This window comes from Sphaeramia orbicularis, chromosome 24 (genome assembly GCF_902148855.1).
Source record: "Sphaeramia orbicularis chromosome 24, fSphaOr1.1, whole genome shotgun sequence".
Classification (NCBI taxonomy): Eukaryota; Metazoa; Chordata; class Actinopteri; order Kurtiformes; family Apogonidae; genus Sphaeramia; species Sphaeramia orbicularis.
The window spans coordinates 35,919,814-35,931,770 of NC_043979.1; positions in this window are offsets into that span (position 1 = coordinate 35,919,814).

The following is an 11,957-nucleotide window of genomic DNA, read 5'->3' on the forward strand; positions in this document are numbered from 1 at the left end:
AAGATAACTCAAAAAGTTATGGATGGATTTGGATGAAATTTTCAGGAAATGTTGATACTGGCACAAGGAACATTATTAAATTTTGGTGGTGATCGGGGGGTGTGGGGTGTGGGGCGGATTTTTTGTTTGTTCATTTGACTGTTAGCAAGATAACTCAAAAAGTTATGGATGGATTTAGATGAAATTGTTAGGAAATCTCAATGTTGGAACAAATGATTAAATTTTGGCAGTGATCAGGGGGAGGGGGGGGTCTGCCTTGGCAGAGGTCTGTGCTCTCTGAGTGCTTCTCTAGTTTGTCATGTTATTCTTGTAATACAAATCATTTTCTTTAGTAAATAGTTCAAACTTTCAAAGAAGTCTCGCATCAATGACTTTAGCTCAAGAACTGGACACAGAATTTTAAAAAACTGCATCTACAACAGACATTTTTCTCCTATGTAAAGAATCCATGGCCCCAAAAAGTTTGAGAACCTCTAAGCTAGCCAACATATCTGACCAAGTAAGTCAGCTGTTGGAGTCTGTACGAGTCTGGCTCCTATATAGCCTCATATGTCCTCTGTTCTATCTGAGCTACCATCTCAAAATTACACACCATTAGCCTGCAATAGCCGACACAAGTAAATGGCTGAGATCTGCTTCACAGCTCATTAGCAGCCAATAATAAAAGACAGTTGAATTGTTTTATTGGTGACATTGTTTGACCTTTAATGACAGCAGCCAGAATTCAAATGTAGATACTGAAATATTATATCCTGAAAGGATCTCAGTTGGCAGGTCAATACCATATGTTGTTATAGCATGTGGGTGTGGAGTAACTGGTTTCCGTGGTTTTACTACAGCTTATCCAGCTGATAGCCCTGATAACAATGTAGTATCCATTACTCGATGTTCCATCCAGCTACCATTACGAATTACCTGAAGGTCGTGACCTCTAAGCCATTCCGTTTACTTGCCACTCTCTGCAGCTAACCGCTGGCCAGTACCACTCTATACCCCAGGTCCAGTTTCCTTGTCGGTATCACACCCCATTCTCCCCTTCCCCACCACGGTCCCCATAGTAGTGTCTGGATGGGGGGGTGTTGGCGCCTAACCAGCAGCAGATGTGGCTCCGTAGAGAGCACCGGCCCTCATTAACTTCAATGGATTTCCTAATGCGACAGCTACCATATTTCATTTACTGTGCACCCAGACCCCAGCGGACCCGACGGGGGCCAACTGATACTTCCACTCTCTTGCATTGCGGAGAGAGGTGGGAGTGGCGGAGGGATTTGTGGAAGGGGTTCACTGAGAGAAAGGAGTGAAGAGATGGGGACTGAGGTGAAGGGAAGAGGTGGGGAGTAGGGATGTCGGAAACCGGAGCAGAAGACATGACCCCTCTTACTGAGAGGAAATCAATTAATTCAAGCTTTTTTACGACACAGTGTCCGAGACAGGATTGCAGCTGAAGTCAGCAGATTGGGGGGGGGGGGGGGGGGGGGGCATCAGAGGTAATAGGAAAAGCCTGTATCATTATATTATATCTTAAAGAGAGAAGGGTGAAAAAAGGGTGAGGATGAAATAACGAAGGTTTTTTGCCATGTGGAGAAACTGACAAAAACAGATAGAGAAAAAGAGATAAAAAGGTAAAAGTGGACGTTAAGGGAGATGGATGCAGAGGGAGAGAGGGAGTGAGGGAATTTATGGTCTCGGGTCTTATTGTTCCTGTACACGTGAGGGTGCACAGCTGGGGGAAAAGAGGGAAATGGGGTACAGATGTACTGTATCAAACACAGAGGCCTGAACTTCAATAGATACATTACGATGTGCTCCCCTGCTGCACTCCCTTTCCAAACATCAAAACCTCTTTCTACCTTTCTCACCCTTCTAGCTACTGCCACCTCACCCTCCTCCTTCCAATCCATACACATTTACTTGATATCCGCTTTCTTGTGCTAATATCCAGGCCTGTTTTTTTTTTTTTTTTTCTGCGTCTGTAGCAATTGGCTGCATTCATTTCACTTTACTCATTTTATTCTCCAGCCTTTACGGGCACAGCAGGTATCGGGCTTTGCTAGCAAGCTGTGGCCTCCTTTGAACTGTGACTAGCATTTAGTAAAACCCAACACACATACACATGTTAGCAATGTCCAGCCCTAATGACATGGGTATATTATCATGCCCCAGACGACAATACATTACAGCTGTTCACACTTGCCCCCCCGCCTCGTCCTTCCACATCCCTTTAACACACATACACACGTATACAAATCATTACCAGAGGATGAATGAGGGGTGGGGGGAGAGAAAGGGAAGCAGGAGGGAAGGGTGGGAGAGGTTTGTGCCCACTGAATCTCCGGGATTTGCCCCGTTGCAGGAATGAAGAGGAGGGGTTCAGAAACAGGAGTATCAGTGGAGGCATTGGAAGTGGAACTGGCCGTGACCCTCTCCTCCTCCTCCTCCTCCTCACTAAAGAGAGAGAGAGAGAGGGAGAGAGAGAGAGAGAGAGGTTCCCCAAGGAGCAGAGAGCTGAGACGTTGGATAATTCCCGGTGCTTTCCCGGTGCCTATAGAGGAAGGGGCCCCTCTGGATTTGTCAGTTGAGGCTGCAGCTGTCTTCGGGCAAAATGGACCACAGTGGACCTGACACTTGATCTCTCGTCTCTTTCACTGTCTCTCTTTCTTGTTCTTTTATCTCTCTCCCTCTACACTCGCTCTCTGCCTGTCTTGCTCTATCATTCCTTTCACTGTCTCACACTTTTTTTTTTTTTTCCTCTTCATTTTCTCTGAGCACCTCTTTAATTAATGCAAAAATGTATCCACGTCTCCACATTTTGCTTTTCGACAATCGTAACTTCGGACTCGTCTGATGATCTCATGAATATTCAAGATGTGTTCAGATAAGAGTAAAAGTACAAAAAGCAAGAGAAAACAGAAGACTGAACCAAATAATTACGGATGCCTTTGGTTTCTCTAGTCATCATCATCATCTTCCAACATGTTATTTCTCACAGACTCCATTTAACCATTTGTAACACACCAGAAATACAAGAAATAAACGAATAAAACTACTTATAAAAGCTCATTCAAATCTGTAGTGTAGTAGTGTGAACACATACAATAAGAACATTAAGGAATTTGGAATAGGTCAATGTCAAGATATTTATGGAAAGGCTATTTCACAGTTTTTATTTCCAAGTACAAAATAACAAAAGATCTCTTAGCATTTAGTGTTACTACATTTAATTTATTGCCCGAGGAGGCAGTTGACAGCACGAGGGAGACACTCAAGTCTGTATAAAGGAAACCATTCAGAGCCCTGAATGCTGTAAAATGTAAAATGTTCACTGGCAACACACAGAATTTCATATGCTTTCCCCACATTATCACTTCTTGGAAACTGCAGTATAAATTCAAGTCTTAGAGGAAGTCATAAGTTGTGATGTTTAGGGAAAATGTGCAACCATGAGTGAATATTAAGAAAATACGTAAAAGCATAGGATAACATGAGTCAAATAATTTACCAAAACCTCAGTCTTTCCTGAACTTAGCAAGGAGCTTTGGAAAAATGAAAGTAAAATGCACGCAGGATGGATGACGTGGCATCGATGTTTTTCATTTACGCCACGTAATCCGTGACCTCCTCCAATGACTTGCAGTACCGGGGTTGTCATACATCTTGGATTAAAAAAGCATGAGTTTGCAATCACTGCCTGTACCTGAGAAAAGTGTCTCAAGCCCTTTCCATCTCTAATAATTGGCCTATTTTGTCCATGCAACACATCTGGCTCCCAGAGCCGCCCTGTCAAGCCCACAGTCTCTATAAAGTGAAACACCATCCATAAAATCTCCATTAGAGCAGGGCTGCCTGGAGGTCGCTGTGAGGAGAATCAGGGGGTCACTGCTCCACTGTAATGCCTTCACACATGGGGTTAGAGGTGAGCGCTGTTGGCATTCCTCCCATGACTGTCTGATATCAGTGTGATTGATCTGCCGGGGCGAGGCTCTGGGAGGTACACTCCCAGCTCGGCTCCTGAACTTAAACATTTATGTTTAGTCCTTGTGCTTTTCAATCTATCCATCATTTTCTCTGTGCATCCTTTTCTCTCTCCCTCTCTTTTGCCTACATGTCTGGTGGATCTCCAGTGTACCTTTAGTGTCACACGGGGATTGACCTTGGAGAAACGGTACCAGAGAGTGTTTATCTGGCTTTCCTCTTAGCTAAACCAGATAAAAGAAGAGAGTTGTGATTAATCGCCCACTCTTTGCCCAAGCCTTCATAGGTTTTCTGTTAGCAGTTCCATGTGAGCTACAGTAGAAGACTGTGAATTATGGCCTTGTCAAATTCCACACCTTGTGAGTGCCGTTGGCCTTGGAGATGAAGACTTTTACCTATATGCACAGCTATACGAGCAGCACATTTATATCCCTTTTAATACATTCACAGGTTTTATTACTCCTTTTAACAACAGTACGGAAAGTGACAGAAAAAGGCGCATAGGACGAGAAGGGACGATACACCAGATTAACACGTGGCATGTGTTTTAGCCGCCCGTACTGTCACAACACATGGTAAACATTTCTTCGTAACAAACTGTGAGAACGGCTGAGAATCTTTGACTTCCAAACAGAGCTTTGGCAAATACCTGCAAATAATAGGAGGGTCAGACCTTGTGTACCCGCGTGCCATGTCTTCACTGTACGCCACACCTAGACCGTCAAGTTCTTCCTGGGATTTGTGGAATTTGCAATTCAAATCTCACAATATTGCTTGAAAATGGATATTTACACAGTGTATTTGGACATTTTAGCCCTTTCATGCATACTGGTCACTACAGTGGACAGTTATTCTACAGCTGTTCCCTTGTATATTCATGGATTTTGTTGTTTTAGTTCCATATCAGCCAACACATTGGGCACTTATGCACCATCTCATACACTGTAATTCATACCATTACAGTAACTTTGCTGTTCTTGACAAACTTGATCTGCAGTAATACGTCTAAGTGTAAATCAAGTTGTTTTTTCATATCTCCATGAAGTGAGTAATAACTAGTATTAGAGTATGTTAAAATGCGAGCATTAGCAGCATTAAAAAATGTTTCTATTTCATAGTTTTCACACAGTATATCACTTTCTGTTATTGTGTTTTAAATACGTGTTTCTTTGCTTCAAAAATTAAATGCATGATGTCCAGTTTAGTGGACAATTTTGTATTTCCATAAAAAATAGGTTCTTAAAAAAATTTCAATTGCATTGTTTTTTTCATGCCTAAAGAGGAATAAACACACTCAAGAAAAGAATTTTGACTAAGGTTCTCATAATTCATGCATGAAAGGGTTAAAGCACAAATTCAGTGACTTAAATGTAGGGTATGAGATCTTAGAAAAACAGTTTGAGCAAACTACATTTTGAAAATACTCAATTCAAATGCACAATTCATGCGCAAAGAGGGGTACGCGCAGAGGGGGGAGTGGGGAGGGACAAATGGCAGTTGAGTTTGATAGACATATCATCATTCAATCATTTCATTTGGGGCGCTTAAAATAATTGGATGGTGTTTTTTCAGTCCTGTCCGCTCCACAAGTGACTACATTTTTTTTTTAATTTTTGTGTTAGAGCACTTAATTAATTGGTTGTAATCGGGGCATGAAGGGGATTTTAAGCAATATAGTAAAAAAAATTCTCAAGGAAAATATCTCACACCCCACCTTTAACAGCCTTTTAATACCCTTACTGTGGCAGAAAAAAAAAAAAAAAATCAACAAATTAGACTATATTATACATCGCTACGGAGTTGTAGCTCAAATTGTGGATTATTAAGATATGACTGTAACCTACCAAGTTACAAGTAGACCACCCATTTAGACATTTGAAGGGCCATGAAATACTGAAAAAACTAAATATATAAGCACAAAAAACATACAGGCTCATATGTTCTATCCAAATCTAAAAGAGGCAAATTTATTTGTATAGCACCATTCATACACAAGGCAATTCAAAGTATTTTACAAAGGCATAGAAACACATAATGTAATGCAAAATTTATAGGTCATCTTTATAAGAAACTAAATTTAAGTTGTTTAAAGACCACACACTCAAAAATGTTATTGTAATTTACAGTAAGAAGACAACTGAAGGAGGTACACCCAACTTTCCCGTAGGCCGGTCAGTTATTTAAGCCTGCTTGCAGTCCAACTTATCTCCCCTAATCAAATACACAAGCCCCTTAATACCCCAGGATGGACTAAATCACATGTAATTGGAGGTTCTTTATTTTTTCCAACTCCTTTCAGTCTGAGTTCTGTGAAGATAACCCTCCCCGCTGCTGCAGTCTCTGGTGTCTTTGAGTAAACAAACAAACAAACAAAGCTGGAAACGTGTGGTCGGCGGCTGGGCGGGCTGGTCAGGGTTCAGTCACCAGGGCAACGGGATCCTGGTCCGTTTGTTTTCCCCCTGGGTGATGTGTGTAACGTGGGGGTGAGATCAAGGAGGGGGGTGACTTATTGTTTATTACTATAATTTGTCTGAGTGGCTCTGCAGAGATTTCAGGGGGCTTTGAAGTGGTGCTGGGTGAAGCCTGGAGCGTGGCATGCAGTGCTGGGCTGTGGGCCCAATTTCCAATTTGCCTGACCCCCTTCCTTATTTTCCCAATCCTTTATCCTGAGCCGCATCATCCTGGCTCTTCCATTAATTTTAAGGACACACAAATGGGGACGTTTCCTCTCTTTGGGCTCTACAGGGTATTGCTTTCATTAATGTCTCTATGTGTGGGATGAGAATAACTCTCCGATAGATACATCAGTCTACACAACCTGGATCTACCTGTTTGTGTGACCCCCTCCATCCCTTCCCCATCCAAGTGTTGTTTTTGTCAGCCTGTTTTAACTTTAGTCTAGTCTTTGTGCCAAACTCTCATTTCAGTCTTTATTAGTTTTAGTCACGTTCATAGTTTTCTTGTCTAGTCAAGTTTTAGTCGACTAAAACTCTGAGGATTTTAGTCATATTTTAGTCAGAATAATACATGACTGTTTTTGTCTAGCTTTAGTCAACGAAAACTGATGACATTTAGTCTTGTTTTAGTCAATGAAAACTGTATTTTAGTCTCTTTTACCTCCACCAGGAGGTATTGTGATCGCTTTGCTTTGTGTGCATGCGTGTTTGTTTGTTTGTTGCCTCCACCAAGGAGGTTATGTTTTTGCCAGCGTTGGTTTGTTTGTCTGTCTGTTTGTGTGCAAGATAAGTCAAAAAGTTACGGACAGATTTGGATGAAAATTTCAGGAAATGTTGACACTGGCACAAGGAAGAAATTATTACATTTTGGTGGTGATTGGGGGTGGGGGGGCCACAGGGGCCCACTGACCTGCCTTGGTGGAGGTCTGTGCTCTCCGAGTGCTTCTAGTTTGTTTGTTTGTTAGCAAGATAACTCAAAAACTTATGGACTGATTTTCAAGAAATTTTCAGGAACTGTTGATACTGGCACAAGGAAGAACTGATTAAATTTTAGTGGTGATCAGGGGGAAGGGGGGGCACAGGGGCCCACTGATCTGCCTTGGCGGAGGTTTGCGCTTTCCGAGTTCTTTTCTTGTTAGTCATGCAATCCTATTCAATCTGATCAAAATAGTCTAGAGAAAACCAACATTTTCTTTTAGTTAAACCCATTTTAGTTCAAACAAGGTTATCTTATCATTCTTATGGACTCAGAAATATATTATATGCTGTCAGTTACCATATCTGTATAAATATTCATGAGGGCCAGTCCAGTGTGTCTTTGGTCAGTCACTGTACTGCACAAATAGCCAATGTCCTGAGAAGCCTTAACTGGGGGGGGGGGGGGGGGGGGGGGGGGGGGGGGGGGGGGGGGGCAAGAACCCAGACCCATCCTGCCTGGCTTCAGGTTGCAGTACTCTACTGTGCGGACATGGACTGGGAGTAGGTCTTTATGGAACCTGGACGTTTGGAGCATGAGACCATCCAGACTTCAGGTGCGAACCGGAGGAGGTGAACCACCTGGGTGCAAAATATCTGGTAACCTGCGGACCTCACAATTTTACTGCATGCATACCTGCAGTAATGCAACTAAAGATTACAACGTCAAATCGTGTCGTCTTGTTAATGAAAATGAAGAGACATTTTATCACAGTTTTTGTTTGTAAACTACATTTAGTCTCATTTTTATCAGTCAACAATATAGCATTACATTAATTATAGTTATCGTCACATGGCGTCACGCGATAAAGGTTCGTTGACGAAGATATTTCATCATAATTTTCATTGACGAAAGCAAACACTACCCAGCCTCATTTAAAACCAGGACACGACCATAGTGGGACCACCCCAGACAGAGGCCCAGCTCTGTAGACCAGGGAGGCACCGTGGTGGTATTCAGTCTTGCTTTCTGCCTCAGACCCATGGGAGGTTCAGCCTATTACAGCCTGAACGGTTTTATCCCCTCCTATCGATCTGGGGTAGATGCATCACTGAGAGGCTACACTGTTAATAAAAACAACACCTCCTATAATAACAAGTAGTGATCCTTGGGTCGTCACCCCCCCTGTATGAGATGGGTTGGGCCTCCACATAGACATCCCCTTCTGAGACCCTGGAAAATAAACATTCTGGCTTTTTTACATCAAGTAATTGCCTTGATTGGAAACAGCGTGATGCAACAGATTTTTCATATAAATTTTTTATTAAATATTCTTTGCAGTGGAGAGCTTTTTTTTTTTAAGTAAAGCTATGAAACTCTTGTCCCCTACAGACAACAAAAATACATTGCTAAATCTCAGGAGAATATAGATTTGTTTAGGCCAGATTTGGACAGAACACATCCAAGTTATGACACCTTCATTATAACCCATTATTGTGAAATACACCCACAACTCAATGGGTGCTGTTGCTTTGTCAAACTCAGCAAAATCTTACTGAATATTTGATGTACTGATCTGCAGTTCGGCACTTCTCTTAAATTAACTGGGTCTGAATGTGCAGCTGTTTGTGTGCTTCAGTTTCAGCTTCAGAGTTTGTCTTTTATGTATTGTGATTTTCTCTCTCAACTCATCATATATTTTTTATTTGTAAGACTTCATCACAAATATCCAGAGTTTTAAAGCACTTTACAAATGTATGATCTGGTCACAGTACAGGGAGGGCGGGGCTTATTGTTAATTGCAAGGCCATTCCATCCTTAGCTCTTTCTTACCTTTGTTGGTATGTGCTTGTCACTGTTTACCATGTTGGTATGTGTCACTTCCATTACCATTGTTGGTATGTAATTATTGTTGAAATAGATTGTATTATAAGTTATGCAGACAATCAATTAGATAGTTACTAAGGGTAAAATACATCAGTTTTCCTAATCTGTTTACCATCTGTTATTTACATTTGTAGGACTCTAAACTGATGTAATCTTATCATAAGGAAGCAAAACTAATGTGTTATGTTGTATAAATGAAAGGTGGTGGTGGGATTTAATATGTTTTCTTCTTCCCACTCCTTTGAGTGATACATATTGAATTTATTTTGTGTACATGGCAATTGCTATATTGTCCTGATCACCTCTATTTATTAATTTATTTGCCCTGCTATAGTGGGTGTGCACATACGTCACTTCCCCCCCGGGCCACACCCCTCTAAGTCAGACTGAGTGGCAAAAACCAACCTGCTCAACATGATGGATAGCAGTATAGCAGTAAACAAAGACCGAGACCGGGAAAAATGTGAAATATGAAATTAAATGAAGGACAACTGCACTGGACATGGATCCGTATGAGCTACCAAAGAACAAGTGGTCCATGAAGATTGACATGTGGATGGAAATCGCGTACCCTGACATCCAGGGTGTAGGGGATCATCGTTATTTTTACCTGAAACCAATATACATGATTTCATCATCACTGACAACCAGGGACTAAAACTATGCAGAGAACCAGCTGATCCACAGTGCATTTACAGTAGACCGTGTACTGACCCCAGTGAATATATGCATGATCTACTGGTACTGAGGAGATTTACGTCTAGTTAATATCAAGTACTTTATACAACACAGATACTACTGCTTTGTATGAGCAGGGTATGACATTATTCTTGTAATATTAGGGCTTTATTGTTGGAATATGATGACTTCAAACTCATAAATGAAGAACATTTTTGTTAAATTATGAGTTTTTTTTATAACTACGACTTTATTCTCATTACATTGTGATTCTTTTTGTATTCGACTTTATTATCATAAATTTACAGGTTTTATATCGATATTTTATGACTTTATACTTGTAGTGACAAGTGTTTTTATTTTCTCATGTGGCCCTAATACGCCGTCGTAGCTTTATTCTCCAGTTCCCCCGTATTTGAAAAACTAGGTTAGCCTCAGTTTAACCCTTTCATGCACAAATTATGAGAACCTTAATCAAAAATTTTTCCTGAGAGTTTTTATTCCTCTTTAGGCATGAAAAAAAAACCAATGTGATTGAAAAATTTCTTCTGAAAAATAAATTTAAAAAAATAGTAATAATAAAAATAATTAAAAAAAAAAAATTCAAAAATACATTAAAAAAAAAAAAAAATAATGAAAAAAAAAAATCTTATGAACCTATTTTTCAGTAAGTTGCAAAAATGTCCACCCAGCTGGACACCACACGTTTAATTTTTGACACACAGAAACATGAATTTAGTGATAAACTGTGTGAAAACTATGGGGAGGGCTTGTGATTCTGGGGGTTTATACTCAGGAGAGATCCACATAATGTTACCAATTCATGTCAGAAAAGATATGTAGTGTTTTAAAACTTTAATAAAGATATGTGTTAAAAAAAAAAAAAAAAAAATCCATGAATATACAACAGCTGTAGAATAGCTGTCCACTGGAGTGACCAATATGCATGAAAGGGTTAAGTTAGTTTATTAATCATGTAGGAGCACAAGGTTCAGAATCACAAAATGAAGACAAAAACCATGAAAGATCTGATCATGAAACCAAGAGCTTTACTAAGAAGTAACATTAGCCAAAACAATACATCATTTAAGGTATGATTTGACCCAAAAATACAGCATGAATTAATGTTACCTGACACCAAACAGGAACCACAAATCTAGGTTTGGTTTCCTGGATCTGTCTACTTCTCTTTTCTTTGTCTTTTGGTACCTGTAAAACAATTACTCCGACTGCTTTTCAAACCTGTTCATACAATCAATCGCACAACGGCTTTTCCTCATTTTTTATTAAATATTGTTCTTAAATTTAGACAGTTTTGAAGCCAACGCTGTCACTCATCTCCCTCTTTCTGCCACTCAGCGGCGACGTCACGTGCATACCCTCTATTAGTTCCTTGTACACACAAAAGTTGTATTTTTTCTTCTGCTTGAAACAAATAAATAAATAATAAATAAATAAACTGTTGAATATCCACTATTCTTTTGCATTCTCTCCTCTCATACAGATCAGACAATCTTTTAAATATGTGTTCATTATGAACCCTTGCACCCGCTCTTGGATGACTTTTTCTCGCTTTTACAAGTTCTTTCACTGCCACATAAAAATAAAATTAACTGTATTCGGGGGAAAAACGTGAGCACATACGACACAAAGATGTAATACCTACTGTTTTATTCAGCAGCTGTGACAAAAACCACTCAGACTTTAAGTATGATGTATACTATAAAATAAGTGTGGGAATAAAAAACGTACATCAGTTGACAAAGGAAATGACCTATTCATTACTACTGCCTTGCCTGCATGTGCCCATATGTGTGTTGTATCTCTGCATAGGAAGTCCTCTTAGTGCATGGCGGTCTGCTGTGTCCTGGGGGGCTGTGTTTGTGTGTGTGTGTATGGGGGGGGGGGTTGCAGTGTCAGTCCCAGAGCAGGTTTAATTGGTGTCAAGCAGGCCTCGGCGAAAAGCCATCAGAGACTTGGGATGCTCAGTGAGACAGGAAACCTTTTATTAGGGGACTTCCTCCAACTGCATGACTCTGTGTGTCCAT